The sequence below is a fragment of the Tachypleus tridentatus genome, chromosome 6 (assembly GCF_004210375.1).
Source record: "Tachypleus tridentatus isolate NWPU-2018 chromosome 6, ASM421037v1, whole genome shotgun sequence".
Taxonomy (NCBI): domain Eukaryota; kingdom Metazoa; phylum Arthropoda; class Merostomata; order Xiphosura; family Limulidae; genus Tachypleus; species Tachypleus tridentatus.
The window spans coordinates 10,987,374-11,003,759 of NC_134830.1; the positions used below are offsets into that span (position 1 = coordinate 10,987,374).

Consider the following 16,386-nt stretch of genomic DNA (forward strand, 5'->3'; position numbering starts at 1 on the left):
GTTTTGCAAGAAATATTAATCTTATACCTAAACACCTGCCGTAATTGTGTGTGTGAAGTCAATAGTTACAGTTAAACAGCTTTGTCGCCATATAACTGTTCTTTTATTGTCCTCAGTATTTTATCCCGCTGTTTATTTCTTTAGTATGCATATCACCTCGCTTTAACCATTGCATATTGATTTATTATTGTGTTCAAATGTAAAGTTTAGTAACAGTATCTTATGCTATAAAGCCAATCACTTTGTCGTGCCTATCAAAGCGGTATTTAAAACGCCTAATCAGGATCAACATTTTATAGAAAAGCTTCAAGCCCCATTATGGATACCGTTTGTTCAAGTACCACAACCTTCTTCAGGCTTAAATGCAGTAAACTATAAGCACAGGCAACTAACTGTACAAATGGGCGTGTCTGATTCAGCATTAGATTGACCCGGTAAATGTATTTTAAAAGTAACAATTACTCGAATAGTAACACTTGATGCTAAACAATGGATTTAAAAGAAAACAAGAAAAAAAAAACGTATTTCGTATAGGAGTTAGAAATTTAAGCAAAACAGTCAATTAACTTAAAATAATTTAATATTAAAACTACCAATATTTTTTAAGCAAATATGTTGAGAACTCATTGATCGATATTTAAGTTAGGTAACACTCAAGACATTACAAAGTTAAAGTGGACTTTTGAATCACTAAAACGTAAACATAGGTTGAAGTACTTTCATGTCACGTGAACTACGGAGAATAACGCACCACGAGCAAAAGTAGTACCACCAAACTACTAAAATTAATGATTTACCGAAAACAGCGTTCAAAGAGACTTATGTTTCTGTATTGCTTTTTATAAAATTTGAGTGTACGGCAGACTTTGTTGTTTGTTCGGCCCAAATGTTTTCACACCAAACGATGTCAAACAACGATCACGCCTTTCCGGAGAAACTTCAATTTCAGGTAGTGTTAAATGTAATTAGACTTTGAGAAATTTGATGTTGTTCAAAGTAACGCCGTTTCACGGGCACACGAAAGCAAATAAATACGTTTCATACAGTGTTTGGTTATTGATGTTTCTGATTATCATAAAGTTCGAAAGTAAATTTCCAGATGTTTGAGAAATTATTCAGTTATTATGATAGTTAAACAAGTAGTTTAGTGATCAGATTTAAAAGTAAAATGTGGTTTACCCCCTATTATATCTAGTGTTTTACGCTTGTCTTTAAAGGTTATTTTGGTCCTTTAATTCAGCACAAATACCTGAAACATCAGATGCGTGTAACAAGATATCAGAAGATATTAGTCTCACTCTGAACCACAGTTTTAATGTTCTCATCTAAAAATGCATCGTCCCCCCCCCTTTTCAGACGGTAAGGATGAACTTGTCCACTATCGGGATTGTTATCACTTCGAGAAGTTTCGTACGTTTTTTACAACACAGTTGACATTCTGTTTAAAAACAAAAACAATGTAATAAAATTGTATGATACAAAAGTTGTATCATATTTTAAGATGTATGAAGGTGAATTCCATATAACGACGTCTAATTCCTGTAACACCGACGAAATCGTTTCGAAAGTGTTTGTATAAGTAGAGGCGTTTGAGAGAAATTGCTTTAATGCTCAGGTTTCCCTTCATTTCGTATTAATCTTTCGCCTTTACTAAAGATTACCGTGGGGGAACATTACAATGAGCCTATAGGCAAATTTTTGAAGTCTCACGTCGGTGAGACAACAATCTATGAATAAAAATAGAGTTGAGAAAGCGACTTTAGTGGTGCATGAATTTTAGCGCGAGTTGTTGCTATGATGTTTTAGTTCTCGATGAAATATTGTGTTTTGGAAAAACGTTTTTAATACTGAACATATATTTCGCATTATAACTGTTTTCATACTACGATTATGCAAACTTCAACAAATCTGGAATTAATATAAATATTGTAATCGTGTTTTATAAATATCATTTTCTCATGTAATTTTCCAAAATATTAAAGACGATAACGCAAAAATAAAAGGGCCCAGCATTAGTGAGACAGAAATACTTGAATAAGAGGAAACGAGTACTGGGTCTGTTTTCATCTTGTAATGCGACAACTGCCACGACTTCTATATTCGAGAAACAAGCAGAAAAATGGACACTAGATTCAAAGTACAACAACAAAAACACCTTCACACGTTTTCGAACCAGTGTAAATCAAATAAACGCAACATAACCATAGAAAACTCCCAGCTACTAAGTAGGGAAACAAACGTAAAATCAAATAAGCCCTACTTATACATCAACTAGAATCAAAATTAAACCAGCATAAGACCCGGCATGACCAGATGGTTAAAGCACTCGATTCGCAATCCGAGGAGCGTGGGTTCTAATCCCCGTCATACCAAACATGCTTGCCCTTTCAGCCGTGAGGTTGTTATAAAGTTACGGTCAATACCAGTATTCGTTGGTAAAAGAGTTGGCGGTGGGTGGTGATGACTAATTGCCTTCCCTCTAGTCTTACACTGTTAAATTAGGGACAGCTGGCGCAGATAGCCATCGTGTAGCTTTGTTCGAAATTCAAAAACAAACAAACCAAAACGCAAACGAACTTGGCAGGGTTTCAGTTTGAGAGAGAGGAGAAGTCTCAAGAATTCTCTCCCAACAGAAGTGATCAGGAACGTTGTGGTTCATCTTCGGCCCCTCACGTGAAAAATTATTTAACTGTGCTTGAAATTTCGCCTTGTGTAATTTTACTTCTTTAAGGTGCAGTGCGATGGGGCATTATAAAATTAACAGGTGAGAAAGGGGAAAGCGAAACAAAGACGGCACTGAAGAAGTGAGCCAGGCCAGAGCCCGACAAGCAGACACCAACGTGAAACGACTCGATTCAGGACTGGGCAATAGTGTTGACTTTGGCTGGGATCTAAAGATCCAATGTCTGAGATTTGGATGTGGGGAAACGCGAGTGCCCCGCGAAACCGACTTTCACAGGACAGGCGCCGAAAGTTTTATCTGTCCTGTAATAAACAAACCAATTGTTGGGTGAAAACAAATATTTATTTAATACAACTTATCAGTCAATAATGTTTTATTCAGTACTTTTTTCTTGTACTTACATTTTAATCGCGTTTTAGGCTAATATCATGATCGGATCTGTCATTTAGCAAAACTACTTTTAATTTGCATAAACATTACTTATGTGAATGTTCTCAAACATAATTGTTAATTTTGTGATGGATGAGTGAAACAATTGAGCACTTACCATTAAACTTCTTGTACATATATCAAATTTAAAATGTTCACCCTTTTAACCCTTCAATAACAGCGTATGCATTTAATAAATTAATGCTTGCTATTTATGTCCATCTTGTTTCAAAGTTACGATAACAATTTTGGAAAACGTTACGTTCTTGACCTTTCAGTTTCACAGTATTTTACTTTTAATATTACTGTTAATTTCAAAAGTTTATCTTGGTTACAATTTTAACATCTTCAGTAGTATGTCTTATGGTTTTAAAGATAAAAGTTTAAATCACTTTAAATGTTTTAATTTTTCTTAATTCAACGTCGAAACCCGTTCAGTCATTTTATCAAGCCTTTATTTCTACCTAGAACAACGCGAGTACCATGGATTTCTTTGTAATTAGCGCTTACAGCCATTTCTTTCTCTACACGAAACAGACGAGTAATAGTTGCGTAACATGTTAGAAGCAAAGCTTTTCCCACCATTTTCTTCGAAAGACATAATCATACTTTAATTTTACCAAATTTTTAATACATGATGCGACTCGTATGTATACAGATAAGTAATAAATAATCCAAAAATGAACAACCTCCTTGTAAATATGAATATGGAATTTAATTATACAAACTTAACTTTGAAATATTTATTCATTGAACTCGTGCACACTGGTCACCAGTGTTGTATAGCATGTTCTCGTTATGCGTGTGCTTGAGGCGAGTAAGGTTAGAGTGATGTTTGATCGGAAATGGTTCATAAAGCCAAACGTAAGTCGGATGATCTGTACATCCCTGCTCGGGCACTTTGATCCCTGAATTGGCCCGTTTGTGTATTGTTCATGATTTATCCGACCTGCATCTCGTCGTCTCTCCTCGTCCCTTTTCTTGCTTTGCCTTCGCTTTGTTGCCTGCCACGCCTACCAGACTAGCATTTACACGAATCAAATCACACCCATCAATCTGTCTATCCTTATTATCCATTCACTTAGTTATTTTCTGAATGTGTGGGGTTGAAGGAGGACTGTTTAGTCTTCGAGCACTGCAGGGGATTAATGTTTTGCAAGAAATATTAATCTTATACCTAAACACCTGCCGTAATTGTGTGTGTGAAGTCAATAGTTACAGTTAAACAGCTTTGTCGCCATATAACTGTTCTTTTATTGTCCTCAGTATTTTATCCCGCTGTTTATTTCTTTAGTATGCATATCACCTCGCTTTAACCATTGCATATTGATTTATTATTGTGTTCAAATGTAAAGTTTAGTAACAGTATCTTATGCTATAAAGCCAATCACTTTGTCGTGCCTATCAAAGCGGTATTTAAAACGCCTAATCAGGATCAACATTTTATAGAAAAGCTTCAAGCCCCATTATGGATACCGTTTGTTCAAGTACCACAACCTTCTTCAGGCTTAAATGCAGTAAACTATAAGCACAGGCAACTAACTGTACAAATGGGCGTGTCTGATTCAGCATTAGATTGACCCGGTAAATGTATTTTAAAAGTAACAATTACTCGAATAGTAACACTTGATGCTAAACAATGGATTTAAAAAGAAAACAAGAAAAAAAAACGTATTTCGTATAGGAGTTAGAAATTTAAGCAAAACAGTCAATTAACTTAAAATAATTTAATATTAAAACTACCAATATTTTTAAGCAAATATGTTGAGAACTCATTGATCGATATTTAAGTTAGGTAACACTCAAGACATTACAAAGTTAAAGTGGACTTTTGAATCACTAAAACGTAAACATAGGTTGAAGTACTTTCATGTCACGTGAACTACGGAGAATAACGCACCACGAGCAAAAGTAGTACCACCAAACTACTAAAATTAATGATTTACCGAAAACAGCGTTCAAAGAGACTTATGTTTCTGTATTGCTTTTATAAAATTTGAGTGTACGGCAGACTTTGTTGTTTGTTCGGCCCAAATGTTTTTCACACCAAACGATGTCAAACAACGATCACGCCTTTCCGGAGAAACTTCAATTTCAGGTAGTGTTAAATGTAATTAGACTTTGAGAAATTTGGATGTTGTTCAAAGTAACGCCGTTTCACGGGCACACGAAAGCAAATAAATACGTTTCATACAGTGTTTGGTTATTGATGTTTCTGATTATCATAAAGTTCGAAAGTAAATTTCCAGATGTTTGAGAAATTATTCAGTTATTATGATAGTTAAACAAGTAGTTTAGTGATCAGATTTAAAAGTAAAATGTGGTTTACCCCCTATTATATCTAGTGTTTTACGCTTGTCTTTAAAGGTTATTTTGGTCCTTTAATTCAGCACAAATACCTGAAACATCAGATGCGTGTAACAAGATATCAGAAGATATTAGTCTCACTCTGAACCACAGTTTTAATGTTCTCATCTAAAATGCATCGTCCCCCCCTTTTCAGACGGTAAGGATGAACTTGTCCACTATCGGGATTGTTATCACTTCGAGAAGTTTCGTACGTTTTTTACAACACAGTTGACATTCTCTTTAAAACAAAAACAATGTAATAAAATTGTATGATACAAAAGTTGTATCATATTTTAAGATGTATGAAGGTGAATTCCATATAACGACGTCTAATTCCTGTAACACCGACGAAATCGTTTCGAAAGTGTTTGTATAAGTAGAGGCGTTTGAGAGAAATTGCTTTAATGCTCAGGTTTCCCTTCATTTCGTATTAATCTTTCGCCTTTTACTAAAGATTACCGTGGAGGGGAACATTACAATGAGCCTATAGGCAATTTTTGAAGTCTCACGTCGGTGAGACAACAATCTATGAATAAAAATAGAGTTGAGAAAGCGACTTTAGTGGTGCATGAATTTTAGCGCGAGTTGTTGCTATGATGTTTTAGTTCTCGATGAAATATTGTGTTTTGGAAAAACGTTTTTAATACTGAACATATATTTCGCATTATAACTGTTTTCATACTACGATTATGCAAACTTCAACAAATCTGGAATTAATATAAATATTGTAATCGTGTTTTATAAATATCATTTTCTCATGTAATTTTCCGAAATATTAAAGACGATAACGCAAAAATAAAAGGGCCCAGCATTAGTGAGACAGAAATACTTGAATAAGAGGAAACGAGTACTGGGTCTGTTTTCATCTTGTAATGCGACAACTGCCACGACTTCTATATTCGAGAAACAAGCAGAAAAATGGACACTAGATTCAAAGTACAACAACAAAAACACCTTCACACGTTTTCGAACCAGTGTAAATCAAATAAACGCAACATAACCATAGAAAACTCCCAGCTACTAAGTAGGGAAACAAACGTAAAATCAAATAAGCCCTACTTATACATCAACTAGAATCAAAATTAAACCAGCATAAGACCCGGCATGACCAGATGGTTAAAGCACTCGATTCGCAATCCGAGGAGCGTGGGTTCTAATCCCCGTCATACCAAACATGCTTGCCCTTTCAGCCGTGAGGTTGTTATAAAGTTACGGTCAATACCAGTATTCGTTGGTAAAAGAGTTGGCGGTGGGTGGTGATGACTAATTGCCTTCCCTCTAGTCTTACACTGTTAAATTAGGGACAGCTGGCGCAGATAGCCATCGTGTAGCTTTGTTCGAAATTCAAAAACAAACAAACCAAAACGCAAACGAACTTGGCAGGGTTTCAGTTTGAGAGAGAGGGAGAAGTCTCAAGAATTCTCTCCCAACAGAAGTGATCAGGAACGTTGTGGTTCATCTTCGGCCCCTCACGTGAAAAATTATTTAACTGTGCTTGAAATTTCGCCTTGTGTAATTTTACTTCTTTAAGGTGCAGTGCGATGGGGCATTATAAAATTAACAGGTGAGAAAGGGGAAAGCGAAACAAAGACGGCACTGAAGAAGTGAGCCAGGCCAGAGCCCGACAAGCAGACACCAACGTGAAACGACTCGATTCAGGACTGGGCAATAGTGTTGACTTTGGCTGGGATCTAAAGATCCAATGTCTGAGATTTGGATGTGGGGAAACGCGAGTGCCCGCGAAAACCGACTTTCACAGGACAGGCGCCGAAAGTTTTATCTGTCCTGTAATAAACAAACCAATTGTTGGGTGAAAACAAATATTTATTTAATACAACTTATCAGTCAATAATGTTTTTATTCAGTACTTTTTCTTGTACTTACATTTTAATCGCGTTTTAGGCTAATATCATGATCGGATCTGTCATTTAGCAAAACTACTTTTAATTTGCATAAACATTACTTATGTGAATGTTCTCAAACATAATTGTTAATTTTGTGATGGATGAGTGAAACAATTGAGCACTTACCATTAAACTTCTTGTACATATATCAAATTTAAAATGTTCACCCTTTTAACCCTTCAATAACAGCGTATGCATTTAATAAATTAATGCTTGCTATTTATGTCCATCTTGTTTCAAAGTTACGATAACAATTTTGGAAAACGTTACGTTCTTGACCTTTCAGTTTCACAGTATTTTACTTTTAATATTACTGTTAATTTCAAAAGTTTATCTTGGTTACAATTTTAACATCTTCAGTAGTATGTCTTATGGTTTTAAAGATAAAAGTTTAAATCACTTTAAATGTTTTAATTTTTCTTAATTCAACGTCGAAACCCGTTCAGTCATTTTATCAAGCCTTTTATTTCTACCTAGAACAACGCGAGTACCATGGATTTCTTTGTAATTAGCGCTTACAGCCATTTCTTTCTCTACACGAAACAGACGAGTAATAGTTGCGTAACATGTTAGAAGCAAAGCTTTTCCCACCATTTTCTTCGAAAGACATAATCATACTTTAATTTTACCAAATTTTTAATACATGATGCGACTCGTATGTATACAGATAAGTAATAAATAATCCAAAAAATGAACAACCTCCTTGTAAATATGAATATGGAATTTAATTATACAAACTTAACTTTGAAATATTTATTCATTGAACTCGTGCACACTGGTCACCAGTGTTGTATAGCATGTTCTCGTTATGCGTGTGCTTGAGGCGAGTAAGGTTAGAGTGATGTTTGATCGGAAATGGTTCATAAAGCCAAACGTAAGTCGGATGATCTGTACATCCCTGCTCGGGCACTTTGATCCCTGAATTGGCCCGTTTGTGTATTGTTCATGATTTATCCGACCTGCATCTCGTCGTCTCTCCTCGTCCCTTTTCTTGCTTTGCCTTCGCTTTGTTGCCTGCCACGCCTACCAGACTAGCATTTACACGAATCAAATCACACCCATCAATCTGTCTATCCTTATTATCCATTCACTTAGTTATTTTCTGAATGTGTGGGGTTGAAGGAGGACTGTTTAGTCTTCGAGCACTGCAGGGGATTAATGTTTTGCAAGAAATATTAATCTTATACCTAAACACCTGCCGTAATTGTGTGTGTGAAGTCAATAGTTACAGTTAAACAGCTTTGTCGCCATATAACTGTTCTTTTTATTGTCCTCAGTATTTTATCCCGCTGTTTATTTCTTTAGTATGCATATCACCTCGCTTTAACCATTGCATATTGATTTATTATTGTGTTCAAATGTAAAGTTTAGTAACAGTATCTTATGCTATAAAGCCAATCACTTTGTCGTGCCTATCAAAGCGGTATTTAAAACGCCTAATCAGGATCAACATTTTATAGAAAAGCTTCAAGCCCCATTATGGATACCGTTTGTTCAAGTACCACAACCTTCTTCAGGCTTAAATGCAGTAAACTATAAGCACAGGCAACTAACTGTACAAATGGGCGTGTCTGATTCAGCATTAGATTGACCCGGTAAATGTATTTTAAAAAGTAACAATTACTCGAATAGTAACACTTGATGCTAAACAATGGATTTAAAAAGAAAACAAGAAAAAAAAACGTATTTCGTATAGGAGTTAGAAATTTAAGCAAAACAGTCAATTAACTTAAAATAATTTAATATTAAAACTACCAATATTTTTAAGCAAATATGTTGAGAACTCATTGATCGATATTTAAGTTAGGTAACACTCAAGACATTACAAAGTTAAAGTGGACTTTTGAATCACTAAAACGTAAACATAGGTTGAAGTACTTTCATGTCACGTGAACTACGGAGAATAACGCACCACGAGCAAAAGTAGTACCACCAAACTACTAAAATTAATGATTTACCGAAAACAGCGTTCAAAGAGACTTATGTTTCTGTATTGCTTTTATAAAATTTGAGTGTACGGCAGACTTTGTTGTTTGTTCGGCCCAAATGTTTTCACACCAAACGATGTCAAACAACGATCACGCCTTTCCGGAGAAACTTCAATTTCAGGTAGTGTTAAATGTAATTAGACTTTGAGAAATTTGGATGTTGTTCAAAGTAACGCCGTTTCACGGGCACACGAAAGCAAATAAATACGTTTCATACAGTGTTTGGTTATTGATGTTTCTGATTATCATAAAGTTCGAAAGTAAATTTCCAGATGTTTGAGAAATTATTCAGTTATTATGATAGTTAAACAAGTAGTTTAGTGATCAGATTTAAAAGTAAAATGTGGTTTACCCCCTATTATATCTAGTGTTTTACGCTTGTCTTTAAAGGTTATTTTGGTCCTTTAATTCAGCACAAATACCTGAAACATCAGATGCGTGTAACAAGATATCAGAAGATATTAGTCTCACTCTGAACCACAGTTTTAATGTTCTCATCTAAAATGCATCGTCCCCCCCTTTTCAGACGGTAAGGATGAACTTGTCCACTATCGGGATTGTTATCACTTCGAGAAGTTTCGTACGTTTTTACAACACAGTTGACATTCTCTTTAAAACAAAAACAATGTAATAAAATTGTATGATACAAAAGTTGTATCATATTTTAAGATGTATGAAGGTGAATTCCATATAACGACGTCTAATTCCTGTAACACCGACGAAATCGTTTCGAAAGTGTTTGTATAAGTAGAGGCGTTTGAGAGAAATTGCTTTAATGCTCAGGTTTCCCTTCATTTCGTATTAATCTTTCGCCTTTTACTAAAGATTACCGTGGAGGGGAACATTACAATGAGCCTATAGGCAAATTTTTGAAGTCTCACGTCGGTGAGACAACAATCTATGAATAAAAATAGAGTTGAGAAAGCGACTTTAGTGGTGCATGAATTTTAGCGCGAGTTGTTGCTATGATGTTTTAGTTCTCGATGAAATATTGTGTTTTGGAAAAACGTTTTAATACTGAACATATATTTCGCATTATAACTGTTTTCATACTACGATTATGCAAACTTCAACAAATCTGGAATTAATATAAATATTGTAATCGTGTTTTATAAATATCATTTTCTCATGTAATTTTCCGAAATATTAAAGACGATAACGCAAAAATAAAAGGGCCCAGCATTAGTGAGACAGAAATACTTGAATAAGAGGAAACGAGTACTGGGTCTGTTTTCATCTTGTAATGCGACAACTGCCACGACTTCTATATTCGAGAAACAAGCAGAAAAATGGACACTAGATTCAAAGTACAACAACAAAACACCTTCACACGTTTTCGAACCAGTGTAAATCAAATAAACGCAACATAACCATAGAAAACTCCCAGCTACTAAGTAGGGAAACAAACGTAAAATCAAATAAGCCCTACTTATACATCAACTAGAATCAAAATTAAACCAGCATAAGACCCGGCATGACCAGATGGTTAAAGCACTCGATTCGCAATCCGAGGAGCGTGGGTTCTAATCCCCGTCATACCAAACATGCTTGCCCTTTCAGCCGTGAGGTTGTTATAAAGTTACGGTCAATACCAGTATTCGTTGGTAAAAGAGTTGGCGGTGGGTGGTGATGACTAATTGCCTTCCCTCTAGTCTTACACTGTTAAATTAGGGACAGCTGGCGCAGATAGCCATCGTGTAGCTTTGTTCGAAATTCAAAAACAAACAAACCAAAACGCAAACGAACTTGGCAGGGTTTCAGTTTGGAGAGAGAGGGAGAAGTCTCAAGAATTCTCTCCCCAACAGAAGTGATCAGGAACGTTGTGGTTCATCTTCGGCCCCTCACGTGAAAAATTATTTAACTGTGCTTGAAATTTCGCCTTGTGTAATTTTACTTCTTTAAGGTGCAGTGCGATGGGGCATTATAAAATTAACAGGTGAGAAAGGGGAAAGCGAAACAAAGACGGCACTGAAGAAGTGAGCCAGGCCAGAGCCCGACAAGCAGACACCAACGTGAAACGACTCGATTCAGGACTGGGCAATAGTGTTGACTTTGGCTGGGATCTAAAGATCCAATGTCTGAGATTTGGATGTGTGGGGAAACGCGAGTGCCCGCGAAAACCGACTTTCACAGGACAGGCGCCGAAAGTTTTATCTGTCCTGTAATAAACAAACCAATTGTTGGGTGAAAACAAATATTTATTTAATACAACTTATCAGTCAATAATGTTTTTATTCAGTACTTTTTTCTTGTACTTACATTTTAATCGCGTTTTAGGCTAATATCATGATCGGATCTGTCATTTAGCAAAACTACTTTTAATTTGCATAAACATTACTTATGTGAATGTTCTCAAACATAATTGTTAATTTTGTGATGGATGAGTGAAACAATTGAGCACTTACCATTAAACTTCTTGTACATATATCAAATTTAAAATGTTCACCCTTTTAACCCTTCAATAACAGCGTATGCATTTAATAAATTAATGCTTGCTATTTATGTCCATCTTGTTTCAAAGTTACGATAACAATTTTGGAAAACGTTACGTTCTTGACCTTTCAGTTTCACAGTATTTTACTTTTAATATTACTGTTAATTTCAAAAGTTTATCTTGGTTACAATTTTTAACATCTTCAGTAGTATGTCTTATGGTTTTAAAGATAAAAGTTTAAATCACTTTAAATGTTTTAATTTTTCTTAATTCAACGTCGAAACCCGTTCAGTCATTTTATCAAGCCTTTTATTTCTACCTAGAACAACGCGAGTACCATGGATTTCTTTGTAATTAGCGCTTACAGCCATTTCTTTCTCTACACGAAACAGACGAGTAATAGTTGCGTAACATGTTAGAAGCAAAGCTTTTCCCACCATTTTCTTCGAAAGACATAATCATACTTTAATTTTACCAAATTTTTAATACATGATGCGACTCGTATGTATACAGATAAGTAATAAATAATCCAAAAAATGAACAACCTCCTTGTAAATATGAATATGGAATTTAATTATACAAACTTAACTTTGAAATATTTATTCATTGAACTCGTGCACACTGGTCACCAGTGTTGTATAGCATGTTCTCGTTATGCGTGTGCTTGAGGCGAGTAAGGTTAGAGTGATGTTTGATCGGAAATGGTTCATAAAGCCAAACGTAAGTCGGATGATCTGTACATCCCTGCTCGGGCACTTTGATCCCTGAATTGGCCCGTTTGTGTATTGTTCATGATTTATCCGACCTGCATCTCGTCGTCTCTCCTCGTCCCTTTTCTTGCTTTGCCTTCGCTTTGTTGCCTGCCACGCCTACCAGACTAGCATTTACACGAATCAAATCACACCCATCAATCTGTCTATCCTTATTATCCATTCACTTAGTTATTTTCTGAATGTGTGGGGTTGAAGGAGGACTGTTTAGTCTTCGAGCACTGCAGGGGATTAATGTTTTGCAAGAAATATTAATCTTATACCTAAACACCTGCCGTAATTGTGTGTGTGAAGTCAATAGTTACAGTTAAACAGCTTTGTCGCCATATAACTGTTCTTTTATTGTCCTCAGTATTTTATCCCGCTGTTTATTTCTTTAGTATGCATATCACCTCGCTTTAACCATTGCATATTGATTTATTATTGTGTTCAAATGTAAAGTTTAGTAACAGTATCTTATGCTATAAAGCCAATCACTTTGTCGTGCCTATCAAAGCGGTATTTAAAACGCCTAATCAGGATCAACATTTTATAGAAAAGCTTCAAGCCCCATTATGGATACCGTTTGTTCAAGTACCACAACCTTCTTCAGGCTTAAATGCAGTAAACTATAAGCACAGGCAACTAACTGTACAAATGGGCGTGTCTGATTCAGCATTAGATTGACCCGGTAAATGTATTTTAAAAAGTAACAATTACTCGAATAGTAACACTTGATGCTAAACAATGGATTTAAAAAGAAAACAAGAAAAAAAAACGTATTTCGTATAGGAGTTAGAAATTTAAGCAAAAACAGTCAATTAACTTAAAATAATTTAATATTAAAACTACCAATATTTTTTAAGCAAATATGTTGAGAACTCATTGATCGATATTTAAGTTAGGTAACACTCAAGACATTACAAAGTTAAAGTGGACTTTTTGAATCACTAAAACGTAAACATAGGTTGAAGTACTTTCATGTCACGTGAACTACGGAGAATAACGCACCACGAGCAAAAGTAGTACCACCAAACTACTAAAATTAATGATTTACCGAAAACAGCGTTCAAAGAGACTTATGTTTCTGTATTGCTTTTTATAAAATTTGAGTGTACGGCAGACTTTGTTGTTTGTTCGGCCCAAATGTTTTTCACACCAAACGATGTCAAACAACGATCACGCCTTTCCGGAGAAACTTCAATTTCAGGTAGTGTTAAATGTAATTAGACTTTGAGAAATTTGATGTTGTTCAAAGTAACGCCGTTTCACGGGCACACGAAAGCAAATAAATACGTTTCATACAGTGTTTGGTTATTGATGTTTCTGATTATCATAAAGTTCGAAAGTAAATTTCCAGATGTTTGAGAAATTATTCAGTTATTATGATAGTTAAACAAGTAGTTTAGTGATCAGATTTAAAAGTAAAATGTGGTTTACCCCCTATTATATCTAGTGTTTTACGCTTGTCTTTAAAGGTTATTTTGGTCCTTTAATTCAGCACAAATACCTGAAACATCAGATGCGTGTAACAAGATATCAGAAGATATTAGTCTCACTCTGAACCACAGTTTTAATGTTCTCATCTAAAATGCATCGTCCCCCTTTTCAGACGGTAAGGATGAACTTGTCCACTATCGGGATTGTTATCACTTCGAGAAGTTTCGTACGTTTTTTACAACACAGTTGACATTCTCTTTAAAAACAAAACAATGTAATAAAATTGTATGATACAAAAGTTGTATCATATTTTAAGATGTATGAAGGTGAATTCCATATAACGACGTCTAATTCCTGTAACACCGACGAAATCGTTTCGAAAGTGTTTGTATAAGTAGAGGCGTTTGAGAGAAATTGCTTTAATGCTCAGGTTTCCCTTCATTTCGTATTAATCTTTCGCCTTTACTAAAGATTACCGTGGAGGAACATTACAATGAGCCTATAGGCAAATTTTGAAGTCTCACGTCGGTGAGACAACAATCTATGAATAAAAATAGAGTTGAAAGCGACTTTAGTGGTGCATGAATTTTAGCGCGAGTTGTTGCTATGATGTTTTAGTTCTCGATGAAATATTGTGTTTTGGAAAAACGTTTTTAATACTGAACATATATTTCGCATTATAACTGTTTTCATACTACGATTATGCAAACTTCAACAAATCTGGAATTAATATAAATATTGTAATCGTGTTTTATAAATATCATTTTCTCATGTAATTTTCCAAAATATTAAAGACGATAACGCAAAAATAAAAGGGCCCAGCATTAGTGAGACAGAAATACTTGAATAAGAGGAAACGAGTACTGGGTCTGTTTTCATCTTGTAATGCGACAACTGCCACGACTTCTATATTCGAGAAACAAGCAGAAAAATGGACACTAGATTCAAAGTACAACAACAAAACACCTTCACACGTTTTCGAACCAGTGTAAATCAAATAAACGCAACATAACCATAGAAAACTCCCAGCTACTAAGTAGGGAAACAAACGTAAAATCAAATAAGCCCTACTTATACATCAACTAGAATCAAAATTAAACCAGCATAAGACCCGGCATGACCAGATGGTTAAAGCACTCGATTCGCAATCCGAGGAGCGTGGGTTCTAATCCCCGTCATACCAAACATGCTTGCCCTTTCAGCCGTGAGGTTGTTATAAAGTTACGGTCAATACCAGTATTCGTTGGTAAAAGAGTTGGCGGTGGGTGGTGATGACTAATTGCCTTCCCTCTAGTCTTACACTGTTAAATTAGGGACAGCTGGCGCAGATAGCCATCGTGTAGCTTTGTTCGAAATTCAAAAACAAACAAACCAAAACGCAAACGAACTTGGCAGGGTTTCAGTTTGGAGAGAGAGGGAGAAGTCTCAAGAATTCTCTCCCCAACAGAAGTGATCAGGAACGTTGTGGTTCATCTTCGGCCCCTCACGTGAAAAATTATTTAACTGTGCTTGAAATTTCGCCTTGTGTAATTTTACTTCTTTAAGGTGCAGTGCGATGGGGCATTATAAAATTAACAGGTGAGAAAGGGGAAAGCGAAACAAAGACGGCACTGAAGAAGTGAGCCAGGCCAGAGCCCGACAAGCAGACACCAACGTGAAACGACTCGATTCAGGACTGGGCAATAGTGTTGACTTTGGCTGGGATCTAAAGATCCAATGTCTGAGATTTGGATGTGTGGAAACGCGAGTGCCCCGCGAAAACCGACTTTCACAGGACAGGCGCCGAAAGTTTTATCTGTCCTGTAATAAACAAACCAATTGTTGGGTGAAAACAAATATTTATTTAATACAACTTATCAGTCAATAATGTTTTATTCAGTACTTTTTTCTTGTACTTACATTTTAATCGCGTTTTAGGCTAATATCATGATCGGATCTGTCATTTAGCAAAACTACTTTTAATTTGCATAAACATTACTTATGTGAATGTTCTCAAACATAATTGTTAATTTTGTGATGGATGAGTGAAACAATTGAGCACTTACCATTAAACTTCTTGTACATATATCAAATTTAAAATGTTCACCCTTTTTAACCCTTCAATAACAGCGTATGCATTTAATAAATTAATGCTTGCTATTTATGTCCATCTTGTTTCAAAGTTACGATAACAATTTTGGAAAACGTTACGTTCTTGACCTTTCAGTTTCACAGTATTTTACTTTTTAATATTACTGTTAATTTCAAAAGTTTATCTTGGTTACAATTTTTAACATCTTCAGTAGTATGTCTTATGGTTTTAAAGATAAAGTTTAAATCACTTTAAATGTTTTAATTTTTCTTAATTCAACGTCGAAACCCGTTCAGTCATTTTATCAAGCCTTTTATTTCTACCTAGAACAACGCGGTA

General features: G+C 35.3%; 4 non-coding genes across 4 annotated transcripts; all 4 read left to right on the forward strand.

Moving 5' to 3' along the window:
- The first annotated feature begins 1,607 nt into the window (after positions 1 to 1,607).
- On the forward strand, positions 1,608 to 1,722 carry LOC143254659 (U5 spliceosomal RNA). Its single transcript, XR_013030313.1, has one exon. It is a non-coding gene; the product is annotated as a U5 spliceosomal RNA (small nuclear RNA).
- A 4,143-nt stretch (positions 1,723 to 5,865) lies between these two features.
- LOC143254685 (U5 spliceosomal RNA) lies at positions 5,866 to 5,981 on the forward strand. The gene has a single exon (XR_013030332.1). It is a non-coding gene; the product is annotated as a U5 spliceosomal RNA (small nuclear RNA).
- A 4,147-nt stretch (positions 5,982 to 10,128) lies between these two features.
- LOC143254691 (U5 spliceosomal RNA) lies at positions 10,129 to 10,246 on the forward strand. The gene has a single exon (XR_013030338.1). It is a non-coding gene; the product is annotated as a U5 spliceosomal RNA (small nuclear RNA).
- A 4,152-nt stretch (positions 10,247 to 14,398) lies between these two features.
- On the forward strand, positions 14,399 to 14,511 carry LOC143254660 (U5 spliceosomal RNA). Its single transcript, XR_013030314.1, has one exon. It is a non-coding gene; the product is annotated as a U5 spliceosomal RNA (small nuclear RNA).
- Positions 14,512 to 16,386: the final 1,875 nt, after the last annotated feature.